Source organism: Lagopus muta, chromosome 9 (genome assembly GCF_023343835.1).
Source record: "Lagopus muta isolate bLagMut1 chromosome 9, bLagMut1 primary, whole genome shotgun sequence".
Taxonomy (NCBI): domain Eukaryota; kingdom Metazoa; phylum Chordata; class Aves; order Galliformes; family Phasianidae; genus Lagopus; species Lagopus muta.
In genome coordinates, this window is record NC_064441.1 from 23116356 (window position 1) to 23138580 (window position 22225).

The following is a 22225-nucleotide window of genomic DNA, read 5'->3' on the forward strand; positions in this document are numbered from 1 at the left end:
TGTTAGTGGACAGTAAAGCTTCAGTAAGCACAGCGCAACAGCAGCACTCTACACTCACATGAGCATCTACAGCCACATTTTCTAAAAATGTACCTTGAACACCTAAGAGAAATTTTTTAAAAATAAATCAGTAATTTCAGAGTTCCATCCAATACAAGAGTCACTGGATACTGCATTCCCTTTGTTGGTCTAGAAAAAACAAGTTTCCCCCTCTTCTGCCACAAAGTTTAAGACTTTCAGATTTGTCCAGCCCTTTTTTTTTTTTTTAAACAACTGATGGTTCTAGCACTTTTCTAGATGCTAAGAAGCACGGATGTACAGCAAGGACCTGGGGTGCTGGGCAGTGCCCAGCTGAACGTGAGGCAGTAGTGTGTCCAGGTGGCCAAGAAGGCCAGTGGCATCTTGGCTTGTACCACAAATAGAGCAGCCAGCAGGAGCAGGGAAGTGATTGTCCCCTGTACTTAGCCCTGGTGAGGCTGCACCTTGAGTGCTGTATTCAGTTCTGGTTTCTCACTACAATAAAAATATGGAGACCCTAGAGCATGTCCAGAGAAAGGCAACAAAGCTGGTGAGCAGTCTGGAGCTCACCAGCATATCCAAGTCTTACGGGGAGTGGCTGAAGGAACTGGGATTGTTCAGTCTGTAGAAGAGGTGGCTCAGAGGAGATTTTAATGCTCTCTACAACTCCCTGAAAGGAGGTGGTAGCAAGGTGGGGGTTGGCTCCTTCTCCCACATTACTAGCAAGAAGAAGAGAGAGAATGAGCTAAAGTTGCACCAGGGGAGGTTCAGGATGGATATTAGGAAAAATTTATTCTCTGAAGAATGATCAGACACTGTAATGAGCTGCCCAGGGAGAAAGTTGAGTCACCATCCGTGGAGGTCTTCAAGAAGCAGGTAGACATGGTAATAAGGAACATAGTTTAGTGGGCAACATTGGTGGATGGTTGGACTGGATGATCTTACAGATCTTTCCCAACATTAATCAATCTATGATTCTATACAGCTCTGCTGTCTGCAACAATCCAACGTTTGCAGGAAACATAGCACATAGTCTCTACTACTCCACCTCCCTGCTTGAGAAGCATTAGGCTTGTAAAGCCATTCCTCTATGACTGTCCGAACATTTATAATCAATTTGACATCTTCCAAAACGTCAAGGACCCCAGGACTAGCACAAGTGTTTTTGACACAGAAACATAGGAGTTTTGGCTATGGGTTCATCCCTCAGGTTCAAACAACTATTTTCTCAGGAACTGGTAAGAAATATTTGGCTACTCTATAGCAACATTTTTTACATTCTATATTGACTGTTAATGTTACAAAGTCAGTGAAAAACTGAAGAATTTACGGTGTTTGCACACTGTAAACAAATACCTGCAATCCCAAACTGCACCATACAAAAGCAACCTTACTTTCTTATTCGTGGGTAGCCCTTCTGACCCCAAAGGGACTGCACATGCATACAAGCTGACCATTTCTGAGTACTTCTGAATTGGACTCATAGAATATACAGCTAAGATAGAAAACTTGAAGTTTGCCAGGAAGTCCAGTGTCTCACGTATTTTCAGTGGAATCAGCTAGCGTATAGACACAAAACAGTACTCTGAACTTTCCTTTATTCTCTCTACAGCCTTGTTCCCCTACCATCAGCCTCCTGACAGGTGAGATACTTTTCCACTGACAGGCACGCAATTAACCTGCTGCCACAAAAGAAGAACAGAGTGAAACAAAATGTGAAAAATGAAAGTTTCATCATACATATTACAGAAAAGTCTAAGAACAGTACCATTTCGATCAGGGTTGATTTCCCTAGGGCTACATAGTCTCTTCTGTACAAATGCGCTGTTGTTCAGTTATTACTTCAAATTCAGAATTTAATTTCCTCCTCAGCGCTTGAGATGCAAGTGGGAAGGAAAGCAAAGAAGGAAAATGAAAATCAAAGAAAAGTTACTACACAAATCTTGTGCTTTCACTTTAGTTGATAAACCAGGAGCTGCAAAATCTTCAGCTACATTTTTCCCCTAAAGTGAAACTTCAGCAATTTTAAAATTTCAAGGTTATTTTCCCCAGAAAAGTTACGAATACTTTGGATTTTGTTCCTTTTTCATTTCTCACTAATGTTCTGCCTCCTTAATAAAAACCAAAGCTCAAAACATTTAATAAGAGTCCAACAAATTATTTTCTTTGTAAACACAGTTATTACCATAACCAGAAAATGACACGTTTGGATTGTGTTTCAAATGCCACTGCTTTTGAAAAACTATTTTGATCCAAAATCTTAATGCAATTCATCACTCCTCCTACACTTTCTTTTTCCTGGATGTAACTTTTTTCTTCTAAATGAAGCTTGCCATCCAAACACCATAAATGCTTTTCCCACAGAAGGGTGATATTTGCCTGGTGTGCTGTGAGGGAAGGACAGCTGTCTGTATTCACTGAATCATGAACGACTGAAGGGGACAGCAGTTGCCCATGCACATCTCCTCTGAAGCTTCCAGCACTGGGATGCACCTTCTGTAATGTCCATAATGCCTCAGCAAGTCCATGGGCAGGACCACACAATCTGGTTATGTGTGTGTTATTTGTACTTCACCTAAAGATCATACTTCAATGAAATTACCTGCAGGTAATTAAAAAAACAAGCATGCAAACAAGCAAAAACTAGTAAGTATCTCACTTAAAAACTATGAAGTAGTTAAACAATGGGCTCAAAGTCACCAAGCCAGTATGTGGTGGATGTCAGAAGAAAGTGCAAGTCTTGAATCTGCAATAATGCGTCTTCCAGAATAAATGCTTCATGACTAATCTGTCATTTTGTCGTGCTTTTGTAGCAATTTACCTATTGTCTCCCTGGTATGACTACTCTGATGCATAAACTACCTGTACGAAAGTACAGCACATATGTATTTTGCGCAATAAAGAAACATCAACATTAGCCAGCACTGAAGTGGTCATTCACAGTGTAAGCGAGCAGGGTTGTCTAAATGCAACAGGCTAGTTTCAAGCAGCACAGACACTACTAACACAGGGACCATGTTCACCCATAGAAGGATAAGGGCATGTGCAAAGGCAACAAAGATCCCTGCATCACCATAAGAAAGCAGACGCAGAACATGCTGCATTACACTGCTACTCCCATCCCACTCATCCTCTTGCAGCACACCTCAGAGGCAGGTGGACCTCTTTTCATCACTGAAATTGTGTTCTGATGCTGTGGCATGATCTCTACCTCTTAACAACAGCACAAATAAAAAAAATTGTGACATTCATCTACCTACAGTAATATGTTGCAGAGATTCACAGAATACTGGAAGAAAGTTGAAGGACCAATTTCAGGACCAAACCCTTAAACAAGAAAAAGGCCTGTTATCAAAAGCCTTCAATCTGCTATTTAAATACCCACACCTGCACTAGAGAATTGTGAGAAAATCTTAAAATTCACCAAGTTAATGAGACACAACTGCCATTTATGAGCCATTATTAATCCCAGTGGCTTAATCCCAGTGGTGTTCAGCCAGGTTTGCTTAATGCACAGTTAGTCATTCATTCCCAAATTAAATTAGCCAAGCTTTTGTGAATAAAGATTGAGTAATGACTTAAAGAACTGGCCCCAGGATATCAATTCACTGTGATGAAAGTAAAAATAGGGCCCTGTATGTTGCAATGCTTATAGGTACTTACTACTGAACAGGCATATAAATGCAAGCTTTCTTTTTTTTCTATTGGACTGTTGGTTTGGTTTTTCTTTTTGGCAACTATGATGAAAATCCTATTAGAGAAATATTAGAGAAATTGTTTTTGACAGACTACAAGCAGACAATATACCAAAAGAGGCTACATAATGTTTCCGCGTTTAGGGTCGTAAAAATTTTCAGAGAATCAAACACATTAAAAAAAAATTGCTAAGTTCACTTTCCCAGCAACAAAAAGATGCTTCCAGGAATTTTCTCAACTAAGTTGCTATATTCAAAGGCTTGACCAAGGATAAAGTTAGCAATAAGGATGAGCAGTTGGACATAGGTAAGAAAGTGGGCTCAGAGAGACTTGGTTCAGCAAGCCAAGAATCTGGTGGAGAAAGCCTCCACAGAAACCAAATAATCAGGAGATGAATAGGAAGAACAGGCTACCAAACTGCAAACCCAAATAAAAAGAGAGTCCAATTTAATACTAGTCCTTGACTGCTCAAGCACAGTCTGAAAAGGGATAACATCTGTCACGAAATCACTTACCAGAGACTGACAAAAACCACCAAACATAGTAAGAGAATTTTCATTTTTCTGGTAGTCCCACAGACCTTCACATCCAGTGTTGTTCCCTACCACCACCATTATTTTATCTGGGCTACTGGGCTTCTGACAGAGACAAAACATTCTTTAAAATCTGATTTAAAGCAATATATTTGAGAATTACTTTGGGTTTGGTAGAAACAAAGTATTTTGACTAGTTAACAAAATCTTATTTCCCAAGAGTATTCTGGAGAAAATTAGATGAAGCATTCAGATTTACAAGCACATTAAACTCAAACATGAGCATTTTATTAACTGATGTATTTTCCACATTAGAGAAGGAGACTAGAGAAATTAGAGAAGTAAAATACTATTCAACTGTCACTGGAAGAGGAAAGAAAAGAGAATAATACTAAAGAACGTACCACAGAAATACTTAATTTTTACAAAGTAAAACATTGTTAATATATAAAATGTGCACATATTCAGTTTTTTTCTGCAGTAAACAAAGAGGATGAAAAGCTCAGCTACCATACTTTAAAATGACAAACAAAAGGCTATGTTCTAATTACGGTGAATACTGGCCATCTGTTATACAACTAAAGGACTGTTTTGAAGAACAGTGTCTAATTTTATGAACCTTAACTAGCCAGGTTAATCCATGAAAGGATCCAAACAAACGTATGATCTTTTATAATCACTGGATTAACTGGACTAATCCAGTTGGAGGTATAAAGTGTTTTTACACCACATTTATTTCAAGTATTCTGTTGTTTTTGTTGTTTTTCCTTTTCTAACATATTGAAGTACTATAAGAAAAGTATATCCAAAGTTTTGATGTTTCCTTATGAAACCAGAAAAGTCATCTAATGAACAAATGAAAAGTGTCACAGAAGAGCATTCTTTGACACAAAACACTAATTTCTCCTTCGGTTGGTTCCTTAAGACCTCATTTTCAGTTCCCAAAAACGTGAGGGATTGCTTCTATGTTAATCATCACATTAGATCACCACTATATGGTCTATGTGCCAAAGGTGGCACTTCCTCTTTTTGTTGACAACTTCTGGTCATGGCTCAGACCCTTGACCTGGCACCAGGCTACATGCTGTTAGGCACAGATAAGGCAAGGAGAGTGGCAGAGGCATAGCTATGGCCTTATCTGGCCTGGATGGCTGGGGCAGACTTGTTATCCACCAGAGGACCTACGCCCCATCCTGTTCTCCAATCTTGTACAACTTCTCCCCTTCTTCAGCAGGCTGTGGCTGGGCCATACCCATCACTCAGCAACAGCCAAACATCAGTGTGCTGCTGGCACTGTGGGAGCTGAAACCAGGACACAAGGAGGTCGCAGCACAGAGTTAACTCATGTTACAGCAAATAATTTTATGCACTTTGATATGCTGGCTGAACACGGTCATGGGAATAATAAGAAATATGCAGCCCTGCTTTTGTTTTGTTTTGTTTTGTTTTTTTAATAAAGAAATTCAGAATAGATATCAAGATTGCTGAAAAACTCTTTAATTTTTGGTACACTTTCAATTCCATTTTCAGTTGACATGCATATATTACCTGAGAATTTTCACCCGGGATGTACAGAGAACAATCTGTACAGAGTACAGATGTACAATCAAATATTCAACTCAAAAATTTCATCGTGCCTCCTTACTATACATTTATAAGGCCTATCTTACCAGAGAGAAATATCCCTTACTTCACAATTGCATATTACTCATGTTATTGCTTTTTGGCAGTACATACATTTGTGAACAACTGTTCCCAGGGATAAAGTACAGGAAGAGTGAAATGCCACCAAAAATCTCTGAAGATCACCCTGGGAACTCACTAAGAACTGCAACCATTTCAACTGAACCAGTTTGATGTAGTAGTTTCACAAAAAACGATGTCAAATATTCCACCAGTTTAATGTTAATTGTTAATTGTTAATTAATTAATTTAATTGTTTAATGTTGCTGCTGGTCTTTCTTTATGTTTTAACAAAAAAAAAAAAAAATTAAAAGCGTTGTTGCTTATATATATATTAACCATATTATTATTACATATGAGGGCTGCTCCAAAAATAATGCTTCCCACATTATGATGCTGTCCCACAACTTGAGAGGCGGATGTTGGAAGCAGAGGTTGAACCTTCCCAACAATATCCAATCACATTTTGTTGCTGTGCGACAGGTGGCAGCAGCAGAGGGGCAGCCTGACAAAATAGCGTATGACATGGAAGTGCGGATGAAGCAAGCACATAGAATTAAATTATTCAAAAAAAAATGGCTCCCACTGATCTTCACTGACACTTGCTGAGTGTTTATAGAGATCAAACAGTGGACATCAGCACAATGAGAAAAGGGTGGTGCCTTTCAGCAGTGGTCACAGTGATGCGAAAGAGGATCCAAGTTCCAAGCAGTCATGCAGATTTTTATGAGCCCAGAATGCAGGCTTTTGTACATCACAGGTGAAAATGGACAGCTAATGGTAGTAACCATGTTGAAAAAGAGTGTCTCATAGCTGAGAATGTGTTTTATCAACGTTATTGCACTCTGTATCCGTTGTCTTTTCCACTGAAATAAATAGGAGGCATTAATTTCAGTGTGACCTACGTATTTCGCAACTGAATTAACAATATTTAAGAGAGATTAAGAACAGAGAGAATCATCTAGGCTTTTACACTGGAATTATCCAGAAATGACTAATACAACTAGGCACTTAGCTCCCCTAGTCTCTCTTGAGAAACTTCACATTTGATAATTAATCCAATATAGGCTCAACCTGTCAGTAAATCACTGAAGTACAGTAAATTACCCTAAAACTCCTCAGGCCATAATCCAGAATTAGACCTGGGTACACAAAACCAAGGACGAAGCAGTCTCCCCTGGTAGCATATGGTTCAATCCCAAATCAGCAAGCACTGTAAGTGGTAGCCAACCAGCCAGCTCATGGCAAGTATCCTGCTGCAAAAGCTACTGCCTTCCAGCCAGCTGAGAGCACGAGATCCAACCACTCCTTTGGACTGGAGGCACACACAATTGAGGAGATGTTCTCATAAGGCATTCTAACAAAGAATATTTACTACAAAAAAAGTTCACTTCTGCTGTTCTTTTTTGAGATTAATCATCTTTGTTTCCTGACATTAGTGTATGCATCAGTTCTCCAAAATGAGTCCTCAAGGATCAAATCCACAACAAAAGGAAAGCCAAATACCTAAAGTATTCAATTATGCCAGAAAAGTGTATTCAAGAAGCAGTGAGATAAGAGCTTCACAAATCCATTCAGCTACTGATAAGCAACAGGAATGCAAACACTGGAGGCTGAGCATAACATATTCCTGTTCATGTAAAGCTGATACTGCATGACATAGAAGATGTGAAGTATTAACAAACTGAATTCTTCTGGGAATCCATTAATTTTGTATTTCATAACTTAACCAGACTTTATCTGCACAAATAATAGTAAAGCAATATTATCTGTCTCTATTAGAGCTCATATAACCCTTACTTATGAGAAAAACAGAATCAGTCATTTCTATATTAAAAAAAAAACCCTCTACATTCTGATACGAGTGCTTCATAAAATCATTTCTAATACATCTTAGACCTCAGTATGATTCACTTCCAATAGATCCACATAAAACAATAAGCTTATAAATTTCTCTTCCAACAGTTCTCAGGATTGTGTCATTCTTTCCCATTACTGACAAAAGTACAGAAAATCTTTAACAAATGACTGAGAGAGCTCTTCAACATTTATTATCAGTTACTTAATAAAAATGTTTCATTTACAAGTGTCAAGAGAACAGTATCTTGATTGCCCCAAAAAAGATTAAAACACGTAACTTGGATTTTGGAAGGGTTTGTATTGAAAGATCAACATAAATAGTTCTGAAAACCCCAACACACTTAAGATAGTTGTAAATAAAAGCTTTAAAAACAGAGAAATAGTAATTCTTAGATTGAAAAAGGGGAAAACTTGAAAAATGAGACTGTTCAAACATACTGCCCAGTTCAAAAATATTTTTCATCTGCACTGTTTCTACTGTATTATATAAACAAATATTTTCTTCTAATTAAATGAACCATATTAATAATGCATAATTGATTTAGCTGAAAAATTATTGGGCAACAATGAAACTTTTCCATGAATCATAATTGCATCTTCTCTCTGTAATTCAATGAGCAAGAAATGTACCTGAAGAGCTTAGACACAGAGTCTCAGTAGTGGCAAACATTCATGGCAGCACTGATTTGCACCAGCTGAGTGTCTGGCTTTTGTCCAGAACTTCTGGTACATCTGGTATAAGATGGCTAGGTATTTTAAGGGAACATCAATTTGCTAGTCTGCTTTGCTACTTTCTTTTCAGATCAAGGAATTTCTAGATATGATTCACATTGCTTATTCACATACCTCAACGCCAAATGAAAAAAGTCAAAGTGATTACTGAGTACAATTTCTTCTTACTGTGCCCCATCTTTCCCCCATTGGCAGAACCCACAGATTGGGCAATAGAGCAGATGGTCTGTATGGAAGAATTTCCTAGTAGGCATACACTCACGGCACTCAATAATTTCTCATTTCTAAGAGCAGCTACATGATCATTTCATGTTGCGACAAGCTACTTATTTCAGGCTTCTCACAGTTTGCTCCAAAAGATACAGAAAGAAAAACAACACTACAGAACACTTTTTCAATATAGTCACCACCATCAGCTCTGCATTTTCGCGTGTCTGCATTTCACGCTCATCAAAATCCACACCAGCAGAGGTAACCTGTTGGTGCTGACAGTACTGCTGAAAGGCACCATCCACCTCTCACTGTGCTCACATCCACTGTTTGGTGTCCATCAATATTCAGCAAATGTCAGTGAATGTCAGTGAGTGCCATTTTTTCCACATGGAGGAATTCAATGACACAGCTTTGATTCACCCACACTTCCGTGTCAGACGCCCGTATAATCTACAAATGTACAGAGTGGTTAGGCTGGTTGTAGAGAGCTTACAGGTGGAAAGATTATCACATTGGAAAGGGATAATCGGAAATGAATGGAAAAACTTACCCATGTCCTGAGCTCGCAGAAAAAAAACTCCAAGAATGATCTCCAGAGAGAGATCCTTCCTCAGTGGCAGTCAGCCCTTACATGGGGTCTAGGAGAAGTGAAAGCCAGGCTCCACCTCTTCTGGTCATACAGATGAACTGCCTTCACCTGTGCTGCAGCTGACTCAGTGCTTGCCTATAGGTGACCAGGGTGACCAATCTGAGGTTCAGGCCATGGTTCAATAGTTACCATACAGACACCAATCTGCCAGACTGCCCCTCTGCTGCCATCTGTCACACAGCAACAACATGTATTGAAATATTGTTGGGAAGGTTCAGCCTCTGCTGTTATCCCACCAGCATCCTCTTCTGATGTCGTGGGTCAACATAAGAAAAGAGGCGGCAATACTTTCAGAGCAGACCTTGAACATTCTACAGCTTGTTATGAGGTACATTACTTTACAGTATCATTTACTGCAATCACTGATACAGAATATTTCTTCAGGACAAAGCATTCTGCAATCCTATTCATTTCTTAGCCGTGAATGTCATCAGAATAAGCTCTGCTGATTGGTATCTGAAGGTATGCTCGAATTACGTACGAAGTTCACAGGATATGTCAAGTAGGTTGGAGGCATCAAAGACTTCACACCAAAAACAACCCTGTCTTTAACAGAGATAACTAAAGAGATATGCATTAAAGACAGTAATTTCACAAGGATCTCCAGTGTTTGATCTTTGACAATTCATTGAAACCTATCTGCCTAATGTCATAGCTTTCAGATGGTCTTGTTTCCTTGTCTTAGTTTCAGCAGGGACAGATTTGCTTTCTTCAGAGTGCCTGGTATGATTCTGTTTTGTCTCTTTGAGAGAAACGTTGTTGATAACACACCCATGTTTATAGTAGCTGCTAAGCAGTGTTGCACATAGCCGAGGCTGTTCTCAGTGAAGGGCCTGAGGAGCTGAGCAGGAGAATTAGAACTGCTGACCTGAACTGGCCAAAGGGATATTCCATACCACATGGCATCATGTGGAAGGAGTTTTGGGTGAGGGGGGGGTAATTTACCTTGCTCTCTCCTGCTGCTTGGAGACAAGCTGGACACTGGTTGGGGGGGGGTGCGCAATTGTTTGTGCATCACTTGTTAAATATGTATTTGTCATAATTATTATCTTTTTCCTTTCTCTATCTTAGTAAATAGCTTTATCTCAAACCATGAGTTATATGTACTTTGTTTTTTTGATTCTATCCCCCATCCTGCTAGGAAGGGAAGGAAGTGAGCACAAGACTGAGTGGTGCTGAGCCACCTATTGGGTTAAAAGACAACATTCTATGAATATATCTGGTGTGTCATAAGCCAGATTTTCCAATATCTAACCATTTCTTCATTGTTTCCACCTTCATAACAATAAAGGGCAGCTTTCCAAATAGAATCCTAGAATCACCAACATTGGAAAAGACCTCCAAGATCATCTAGTCCAACCATTCCCCTACCACCAATATTTTCCCACTAAACCACATCCCTTAGCACAACATCTAAACGTTTCTTGAACCCCTCCAGGGACAGTGATCCCACCACATCTCTGGGAAGCCCCATTATAGTGCCTGAGCAGTGTTTTGAGAAGAAATTTTTCCTAGCATCCAACCTCAATCTTCCCTGGCACAACTTGAGGCCATTCCCTCTAGTCCTCAATACAAAAGCTGTTAAGAGAATAACTACCAAATCTGAACTGTGCTGGAGCACATGACAGTGTTTGAAGAATACCGCCATTAACAAAACCACCTATTGTTTTAACACACAGTACCATGGGACTGATGATGTAGAAGTTGAGAAGTGGAGCTGTTATGAGGACAGAGAAAACAGAAAACAACAAGGGATGTTCAGACAGACAAAGCAGGAGGAAAGGAGAAAGGAGGATTGAAACCCAGGACAGCAGTAGCATAACTGACAAACTTTTTCCAATTAAGGAACAGAGCACTAAACATTTAATCAGCATATACACAACATATCCTGGACAAATATCACTGCAAAAAGCACAAAAAATTGAGGAGATCCAAATTCTTGTCACCCCGGACAGAAAGAATAATCCTGTCCATTTTCGCTAGGAAGGCATTAAAAGGCACGACCTCTAAATGAAAGAAAAAACAGTGGTTCTGCATAACTGCATAAGGACTGTAGACTGCATCTAAGGCTACATACAAACCAGATACAGGTTTCCATCCTGCGCTGCCTGCACATACAGGCTTTGCAGACTGACTGTAAAGGAAAATGTAACATGTTCTACACAAATCAACATTGTTTGAATACTGAATGCAGTAGTTCAAGTGACTTGCAAGGCCTGCACACACTGTATTAACACGTGACTTTAAAACACTGAATTCAATCAGCAGCGTGGCTTCACCAAGAACAGATCTTGCCAGAGCAATCTAGTGGCCTTCTAGGATTAAGTGATGGCACTGGTGGACAAAAGGAAGGCAAACAATGTAATTTACCTGGATTTCTGCAAGGTCTTTCACATGTTCCTCCACCATATCCTTATCTCTAAATTGGAGAGAGATGGATTTGAAGAATGGACTATTTAGTGGATAAGGGATTGGTTGGAAAGTCGCAGCCAGATGGTTGTGGTCAGTGCCTCTGTTTTAGGCAGAGACCAGCAATGAGCAGTGTCCCCAGGTTTCTGTCTGAACATCTTTATCAATGACATAGATTATGGGATTAAGCGCACCCTCAGCAAGTTTGCTGATGACAGCAAGCTGAGTGGTGGAGCTGATACAGCAGAAGGAAGGGATGCCATTCAGAGGGAACCTAATGAGGTTCAAAAAAGTAACGTGCAAGGTTTTACACATGGGTCAAGGTCATCCCAGATACGTATAAAAACTGGCAGAAGTTCTTGGGAGTAGCTCTACTACAAAAAAGCTCAGGGGTCCTGGTTGATGAAAAACACAACATGAGCCAGCAGTGTGTGCCTTGCAGCCCAGAAGGCCAATGGTATCCTGGTTCCATTAGAAGAGGGGGGGCTAGCAGATGATTTTCCCCTCTACTCTGTCCTTGTGAGGCCCCATCTGGAGTACTGCATCCAATTGTGGGTCCCCCAGTACAGGAAGGATGTGAAGCCATTGGATGTGAAGCATCCGGAGAAGGGCCAAGAAGATGATCCAAAGGCTGGAGCACCTCTCTTATGAAGACAGGCTTAAGAAGCTGAGCTTCATCGATCTGGAAAAGAGAAGGCCGTGAGAAGACCTCATTGCAGCCTTCTAGTATTAAAAGGGAGTTTATAAACATGACGGAAATAGGTAGGTAGTAATAGCACAAAGAAAAATGGTCTTAAACTAATGAAGAGAGATTTCAACTAGATTTCAGGCAAAGCTTTTTATTGAGAGAGTGGTGAGGTGCTGGCACAGGCTGCCCAGAGAAGCCGTGGGTGCCACATCCCTGGAGGTGATTAAAGCCAAATTGGATGGGACTTTGGGTGATCTGATCTAGTACTTGATCTAGCAGCTGGCAGCCTGCCTGTGGCAGGGGGTTGGGACTTGTTTACCCTTGAGATCCTTTCCAGACCAAGCCATTCTATGATTCTATGATTTTATGAACTGATATTTACATAAAGCTATTGATTCAAATTACTTTGAAATTTTGCGAAAACAAAATGAAAACCGGGTGGTCTAGAAAAATCAAGATTAATAGTAAGAACTAGTATATTTCATGCTTTCAGTACTGCTGTGATGACTTACTTCCGTTAAGAGTATAAGCTTCCTTAGAAGGAAAAAAGAAATTAGCTTTCAATCATCCTTCAGTGGCTTTTCAAGACTTCAGTTTCATCATGCCAAAAGAACAACCCAAGTTAACTCTGCACGAGACAGCTCATGTCTGGAAGTCATACAGCCACATTTATTCGTCACCGTGCTGCCAGACTCACTACATCAGGTCAATACAAGCTGAGAGATCTCTGAACTGCAGGCAACAGTGTCACTGACCTTTCCTTTCTCCATTACAGCATCAGTGGATGTTCTCACAACCAAGAACTACATATGTTTTAAATAATCTGCTCTTTCTTATCCTTTTACTGCCTAGGATAAGCAAAGATGACACGTTCAGACTCAAACCATTAATGCTAGTGTTTCAATCATCTTCAAACATAAAACTTTGTATATTTCATAAGAACATGCCATGGCTCAGAAAATTATATGTATTAAAGTTTTTGTTTGTGGGGCAAAAAGTCTTGCCTCTCTGAAAATAAATTACTTCATTATTGCCTGGGGGGGAAAAAAATATAAATATTTTCAAAACATTTGGGGAAAGAAAATCATGAGCGTCACAGTTAAAACACTAATGCATTTTCAAGATAAGTTTAATACCTAGGATTAATTTTCAAAAATCATTACATTGATTTGGGGAATTCTCTAAAGATCACAGACTGCAAATTCTAACAGCCTTGCTGGCATATCCTGCCTTTCTTAACCATAAGCAGTGTTCCACGAAGGAATGCAGGCACCAAATTAAAAATGGGCTGTTGGATGCCAGCTTTGCATGAGAATCTGCCTTGTAATCATAACAGTAATGTTAATGTGACATGAAGACTTTATACATGAAAGCCTTCTTAGAAAAACTCATGCAGGTCAAATTTGAGACTCAGAGAACTAAATAGAGAAACAAATTACTGTACAGTGTCAATTAATGGCTTTGTCTGTACCCAAAAGTTGGCACACATCATGCTGGAATGTGAATTCAAGATACATCAGCTACCATATCCCAAACCACTGAGGGGTCATTCAGTACATTAGCTATACTTCTGTGCTTGAAGCTGGATGGCAAGGTACGTGCAGCACTCTATACATCCACACCAGGACTTCCTAATGCTCTGTGAGGAATCCAAGGCCACAGGCACTGCAAAACTGCAGGGCAAATCATATCAAGTTCCAAATGTAGCTTAAAAACAGCTATTTGTTTTGCCAGTTTAGTAACAGGTTCACAACAGAAGTTTACACATGCTTCAGCATGAGCAGCCGAGAAGGCAACATACTGTCATATGCAGCTGTGCCATATGAATCCAAGAACTACTTCTCTGTGGACATTACTGGCCTAGCATATAACCAAAAGCCAAAAAATAAGCCTGATTACAGGCCTTCTTGTAACTTTCAGGTACGTGTGGGTGCGAGTGTTCATGTACAAGCACACTTCAATACTGTATGGCAAAAAAAAAAAATAAAATCATTCTCTCCTTTACTGCATGTAGTAACTCTACAGAAGTCTTCCTGAACTAGAGATGTCAGATACTAATCACTTTCTTTTCTTTGTTTATTTCTACCTTATTAAATGGTTTAGGACAACATCTGTAAACAAGCCTTGTTTGCAAAGTATCACCAGTGAAAAACAAGACTGTAGGTCATTTTGTTTAACATCTGCTGTGCTGGAAAACAACAAAGTGATGCAAAACAATACAGTGATGAGAAGATCTGGAAAAGGAAATCGTGTTTATTTTTCTGGGAATCCCCTGAGCGTTTGAACTTAAGTCATATTATGGTCCGAGTCTCACAGAAAGTATTATGGGGAACAGATGTTCTCCAAACATTTAGAACAAATGTTTGTTTACTCGTGTCCATTTATCAAATCCATATGTATACAATTACCTCCTATTCAGCTACTGCAAGTACTTAAGTCTCTCACAACTAAGCTGGGTTTACAACTCGCACTGCACAATTTAAGGGGAAAAAAAGACCAAGTTCTCAGTGTAACAAACTGCAGCAATATTGACTTAATTATTTCTCATGAATTTAACTTGGGTGAATTTTTTTAACCTTGTACTGAAGAGTGCGAACGATCACTCAGAAACCAATGGAAATACTCACCCGCTTTAATTTAAACACATGCTGACTGGATCATGTTGATGTTTCAGAAGTCTGAGAACATTCTGTTACTATTGTAGCCCATGCCACAGATTAATCACATGATTAATCTGTGAAATACAATTTTTACACAAAACTGCTGCACACATTTCAAATCAAGTAAAAATGTATGCCATATGAGATAGTTTAGATACCTTGTTTCCTAAGTATGTTCCCCTATATGAAACAATTCTTCAAAGAAACGTAAGGTTTTTGAAGATTGTGGAAAAAGAGACAAACAGAAAACCTTGAAATTAGAGTGGTTACACAGCCTTGAAAATATTTCCTTCATTTTTCTACATCATAAATATTATTCAGTGAACTCTGCAAGTCAAGGTTAGACTTTCAATGCATGGAATTCTTGGTAACTGAGGACAAAAGCACACAGCCACTGATTTTAACAAGAATATTTTTCTTTGTCATGCAGTATTGAAGTGTCTTGTACATGAACACCCACATGCACTGCTTAGTTTCGCTTCTGATAAGTTTACTATTGTTTGATAGGGCCGTATGCAAACCTACCCATGGAAGTCTCAACTGTTTTTTCTGGATTAAAGACACTGGTTTCCACCAACAACCACTTCACTGATGTCATTAATGGTAAGAATAGTTTCACACCCAGATTACCATATCACAGAATGCCTCGGGTTGGAAGGTACTATCAAACCCCACCCAGTTCCACCTCCTGCTATGGGATGGGCTGCCAGTCAGTAGACCAGGCTGCCTTTTATCTCTGCTATGGTATGGGGCATCCACTACTCCACTGGGTAACCTGTTTCAGTGTCTCACCACCCTCTGAGTAAAGAATTTCTTCCTAATATATCAGGGGACATTGCCCAACAGCCAAACCTTTTCAAATATGATGGACAGCATCTCAATGACCACATCAGTCAGTTCCTTCAGAACCCTGAGATGTACGTCATCTGGGCCCATAGACTTGTACACAAAGCCACATGAGATGTTCTCAGACTTGCTCTGTCTCACAGTGGGGAGGGATTTTGCTCACCCAAACCCTGCCTACAAGTTAAGGGACACAAGAAGCTTGACTGGTAGTGAAGACTGAGGCAAAGAACTCAAGTGCCTCAACTTTCTACATGTCAAGGAAGTCAGTTCTCCTTTCTCATTTATCATAGAGGGTACATTTCCCGTTGCCTGTCTCTTAAGATCAATGTATACAAAGAATCCCTTCTTGTTATTTTTCACATCCCTTGCCAAGTTCAATTCCATCTGTGCCTTAGCCTTCCAGATCTCATCTCCGCACATCAGGACAGCATCCCCACATTCCTCCCAGTACACCCACCTGCTTCCACTGCTTATATTTTTCTTTCTTATCCTTCAGTTTAACCAGCAGCTCCTCGCTCAGCCAGTTTCCTGCCTTCTGTCTGATTTATTCTGCAGAGGAATGAAGAGCTCTTGCGCTCTCACAGAAAGGTATCTGTAAAATATTGCCATCTCTGTTCTGTTCCTTTATCTCTAAGGACAGGTTCCATGGGATCTCATCCAATAATTCTCCAGTCTCACATTCTTCAAGATCCCAAACTCAACCAGGGTATGGTCACTGCAGCCCAGGCTGCCTCCAGTTTTAACCTCTGTAATGATTTTTTTCCATTGGTGACCACCAGATCTAGTAATGCTTCACTTCTGCTCGGTTTGTCCAATACCTGGACCAGAAAGTTATCGTCAGCAGATTCCAGGAGTATCCCAGATTGCTTGCAGCTTATCACGTTGTTTTTCCAGCAGATGTCTAGGTGCTGAAATCCCCCATCCCCTCCCAAGATGAGAGCCTGAAAGCATGCTACCTCTTGTAGCTGAAGCAAGAAGGCCTTGTCAACAGGCTCCTCCTGATCAGGTGGCCTGTAGAAGACCTTGACAACCAGATGTCCTCTCTTGGTCTGGTCCCTAATTTTAACCTACAAGACCTTAACATGTTTGTGACTGCTTCTCATCGGTAGTTCACTGCAGTCTATCCACTTCTCAACACAGAGTGCAACTCCCCCAACCCTCCAACCTAGCCTGTCCCTTCTAAAAATCTTGTAGCCATCAGTTATAGCGTTCCAATTGTATATGATATCCCACCACATTTCCATGATATCATCTAGGTCATAGTTTCCTAATTGCACCCTTGTTTCCATCTTGCTTATTTCCCATGCTGCATGCATTGGTATAGAGGCACTTCAGCTGAGCCACTGGCCTCACTGCCTTCTTAGAGAAGACCTCACAAAACTCTCTGGGGCAAATTCAAGGTTTTCGCTCCTTGCTTCCTAAAGTGACAGTTTTCCCTGGCTCTTCTCTGTCACTCAGCAGTTCATCCTCCTCCCCCACCAAATCAAATTTAAAGCTCTGGCAATGAGCCCAGCCAGCTTGCTGCCTAGTATATTCTTACACCTCCCAGTCAGTTGCATCCTATCCAATGTCAATAGTTCCAAGTATATCAAAGATGCATCCCAGATCAAAGCCCTGAGTGTGACACCATCCACACAATCATTCATTCGACTGGTTTGCTCTCCTCTTTCTGCTCAGATCCCCATCTCCAATTAGTAGGATTGAGAGCGCTACCTGTGCTCCCAAACCCTTCAACACACTTCAGAAGTCAATGTCTTCCTTGTAAAACCTTAGCCTCCTTGCCAGGAAGCTCTGTGTTTTGAATAAGAAGTTTGTGAAAGAGGAGAAATGGGATTATTGCTGACTTAGCCTTCAGGGAAATCATTAACACACATACTGACTCTTTCTAGTTCTATCCTCCTCTTTACCCCATAATCCTGTGCATATGCCCTAGAAACACCTGTCTTCTAAAAATTACAATGCCCTCAATTCTCATGGAGTAATTCCTGCTCAACAACTTTTTCCTGCACTTATAATATCTCACCTAGGGGTCACTATTTATCTTCAGAAACTTATCCTGTCTTACATAAGACTTCACATGGGGGACACCGGATATTGTTTCCAGCAGCTTCTAAGAGTCAAACAACTCCTTTTCTGCCCACAGCAACACCCACTATGCTGCTGTGAATGGCCACTTGCAAATGCAAGAAATCAGTAGCCATCTGTGTGATTCTAGTGCACTCTGGCATTCTCAGGCTTTCAAATATGCAATTGAAAACAGACGAGCAAAATTTCTCTTCTGCTCGAAAGCTGGATTTTTCACTTCCAAGGAATTTGATCTGGAAGACATAAAACAATGGTACATGATATGAACTAGGAAAATGGAAAACCTGAAAGAGGTAGAACTTTAAAAATCCTCTCAACGAGCACTTCCGAGTACATTCTTATCTCAGTTTCCCTTCTCTCACTTTTAGTCCCCTTTATTTCAAGTTGGTCTTTACAAAAGATGTGTGAAATCTGACACACTTCAGTACCAACTAGTGTCTTCATCCAGTTTTGAGGAAAGCAAGTTTTAAATCAGGATTGAAGACTGGGAAGTGAGTAGACAGATTTGAATATCAGACATGCTGCTAAGACCATGTTCCTCAAGTCTTATCTCCATGTTCTTAAGTTTGCCCTCAGTAGCATCACGTTTTCAGGCACAGAGCCTACAGGTCAAACATGTGGCCTCTGCTGACAGAGAGATTTAAATGAAGTCCTTAAAACACACTTACCACATCTGTGTTTGAAGCTCTGAAACTTAATATTACTCTAATAATTTTCATACTGCTTGATTTATTCCCCATTTCAACAGGGACTTAAAAAGTTACAGTTTTGTTTATTTGAAAATACACTTCACTACTTCCAAAAATTTGTCAGAATGTATTAAAAAAAAAAAAAACAGAAATCATCCACAGACAACAGGACTTACCCTACTAAAAAGAAAAACGAAAACCAACCTAGTGCAGCAGCTTCACTGAGATGTGTTGTTCTAGAAAAAGTAAAGAGCCTCTCCAGCCAAAAACATCACTACATTAAAAATTACATTGGATAGAAACATCTGATACTATTTCATTAGTAGAAGCCAAGTAAAAGCACAAAACTTACATGAGTTCTCATAGAATGGCCTGGGTTGAAAAGGACCACAGCGCTTATCCAGTTCCAACCCCCTGCTGTGTGCAGGTCGCCAACCAGCAGCCCAGGCTGCCCAGAGCCACATCCAGCCTGGCCTTGAATGCCTCCAGAGATGGGGCATCCACAGCCTCCTTGGGCAACCTGTTCCAGTACATCACCACCCTCTGAGTGAAAAACTTCCTAATATCCAACCTAAACCTCCCCTGTCTTAATTTAAAACCATTCCCCCTTGTCCTATCACTGTTCACCCTCACAAACAGCCGTTCCCCCTCCTGTTTATATGCTCTCTTCAAATATTGGGGGCCACAATGAGGTCTTCCTGGAGCTTTTTCTTCTCCAAGCTAAATAAGCCCAGTTCCCTCAACCTTTCTTCATAGAAGAGGTGCTCCAGCTCTCTGATTGTCTTAGCAGCCCTTCTCTGGACCAAATCCAAGAGCAACATGTCCTTCTTGTGGGGGCATCTGGTTTCCTTTATTAAAAGATTTTCTTTCTTTCTTTCCTTCTTTCCTTCTTTCTTTTTAAATAAGAATAGCTTACAGATATGCTGTAGAGTTTAAACCAATTTATTCCATGGACATTCACATCTAATGTGGATTTAATAAATAATATGACTGGAAACGTATTTAACATTTTCATCAGGAAATTCTGTTGCCTAAAATGAGGAGCTATCCAAGATTAGAGACATTTGACACGTGCATGCGTTCTCCCAAAATGTGGCTGTATGTAGACATTTTGGAATGCGCTGGGCGTGGGGCTCCTTAGTAACAAGCACTTAGAATTGGAAAAGCAAGGAGCTGCCAAGTCTCTTGAGTGCTGCTAGTGTCAAGCTATATGGGTTTTCCAGTAGTATTTACATAAAATTCTAACAGTATCATTAGATAACTTTCAACCAGAAATGTAACTGCAAAGCATGCTGGTTTTGTTCTGGGATAAAATAAATTCAATTCAGAGATGTCCAAAGACATTCACAGAGTTAAGATGCAGTTATGGCTCTGATTTGAATCCAGTCCATGAATTTTAATTAAAAAAACTCTAATGCTACACAGGGACAGCTGGGAACTCCTAGGTCCCTGTAATTGAGTGAATGGATCTTTTGGAAAGGATTGCAACACTTCAGGAATGCTGCTTCTGGACTAACGGTTGCAATGGGTTCAGATTTGTCACTGCACACCATAATTATTACTTACATCTTCAAATAAGTAAAGTTTCTCACACTACTTTTATTGTTGTTGTTCATGCTGAAAAAAAGACTACCACCATCTCCGCTAGTAATCACTTTTTCCTGGATTACTGCCTGTCAGTAGTTCTGGTTCATTTTCATATATTGTTTGTTAGTAACTATCTCAACAGAGAATATTTTTAAAATAAATTCTGAGTCTTTTTCTGAGCTACAAGTTTAAAATATAAACACCAAATTATGTCAACTTTAAGTCTGGACAAAAAACATGCACCTGGAGCTATTGTACGGTTTTCTGCTGTAAGGGTTATTCACATGACTTGAACTGTCACTTGTACAGCATCTTTTACAGGTCAGTCTTCAAATAATATATTTTAGCCAAATCATATCAGGAGGTCTTCAGTATCGGTGATTAATGTGTTATAAAACATGAAAAGCATAGCATTTCAAGCAGCAGATTTAGATTTGTCTGTAAAAACTTAAAAAACATTCAGGACTTTCTGTTTAACATATCATGTGTTCATTAAAAAGATTATTTGGTAAAAATTAAAAGAATGAATCACAGAATCACCAAGGTTGGAAAAGACCTACAAGATCATCCAGTCCAACCATCCCCCTATCACCAATAGTTCTCACTAAACCATGTCCCTCAACACAAAATCCGAATGTTCCTTGAATACCTCCAAGGTTGGTGTCTCCACATCCTCCCCAGGCAGCCCATTCCAGTGCCTGACCACTTTTTCAGAAAAATAGTACTTCCTAACACAGCAAGTGTCTTTAACTGCAAGTGAAGCTCTATTAAAGAGCAAAAAACTCAAAACTCTTTTTCCCTTGGAGACAGCACCTCCAAAGATGGGATCTAAATAAGGTTTGTAAACAAAAGAAAAGAACACACATATCCATAGCTCTTTATGTTTGTAATTCATGCTGAAAATAAAAGAAACAGCATCCAAAAACTAACAAGAAAAGAACCTCTTCATGCTAACAGCTCAACACAAATGTTAAAACAGTGTGAGATAAAATGTCATTATCTGCATCGTGAAACAGTCACTGCATTACTTTTAAATAACAAGTCAACATGAAAACATGTTTGAATTACTCTAAAGGCTATCATAAAAGTTCAATTACATTTTTATATCCAAATCTTTACTCAGAGAAATTATCAAGGTTAAGAATCTAAGAAATCTGAAGGTTATAGTGTAAATACACTTAACTTACTTTGCCAAAGATCCCTCAGGCTGCTGAAACTCGTTTCCTGGCTGACCACTAACACTATCCAAAGTGTTAAACTACAGAATATCAAGTTCTTTGATGCCAAGCCAATAAAATACCTAAGTGTGTGTCTACTGTTAAAGTACAGGAACCTAGGACTGAACCTGATCTGCGTGATCAGTCAAGCCACCATGAATGATTTGAAAGAAAGAATATGAGGATCTGCCCTCCTTAGGAATCGAGAAACTTAGATGGCAGAACAAAGATACATTCTTTAGACAGACTATACGGAACAGCATAACTATCTAACTGAGATGGAAGGCCCCCGGCAGGTCAAGCTGATCTAGTGGTGCATAGTACACCCATGCAGAAGGTTCATCCCAGACAGAAAGCTCAGATCTGCAATGCCAGCTGTGAATGGCAACACAGAAAACTAGACAACTAACTAGGAACACTCTCACGACAGTGAAAGCAAAACAAGGCCGTAAGTGCACAAAACACTGTGAAGGAGAGATGCTACCCTTCCCAAAGAGGAGATGGTCAACCTTTCCATTCTTACTAGCATGCAACTGGACATCAATAAATGAAGCATGAAAATACAGCAGCAGGACAGTTTACTGTGTAAGGATCAGTGATTGCTTTAAGGTAGCTACTCTGTTATATAAAATAAAGACAATGGGACATGTACTAAAGCAG

The 22225-nt window shown here is 39.8% G+C and overlaps 1 protein-coding gene across 4 annotated transcripts in view; it reads right to left on the reverse strand.

Moving 5' to 3' along the window:
• LOC125697650 (glypican-5-like) overlaps positions 1 to 22225 on the reverse strand; it is a 362732-nt gene that overhangs the window by 293546 nt on the left and 46961 nt on the right. The gene's annotated exons all lie outside the window — the stretch shown is intronic.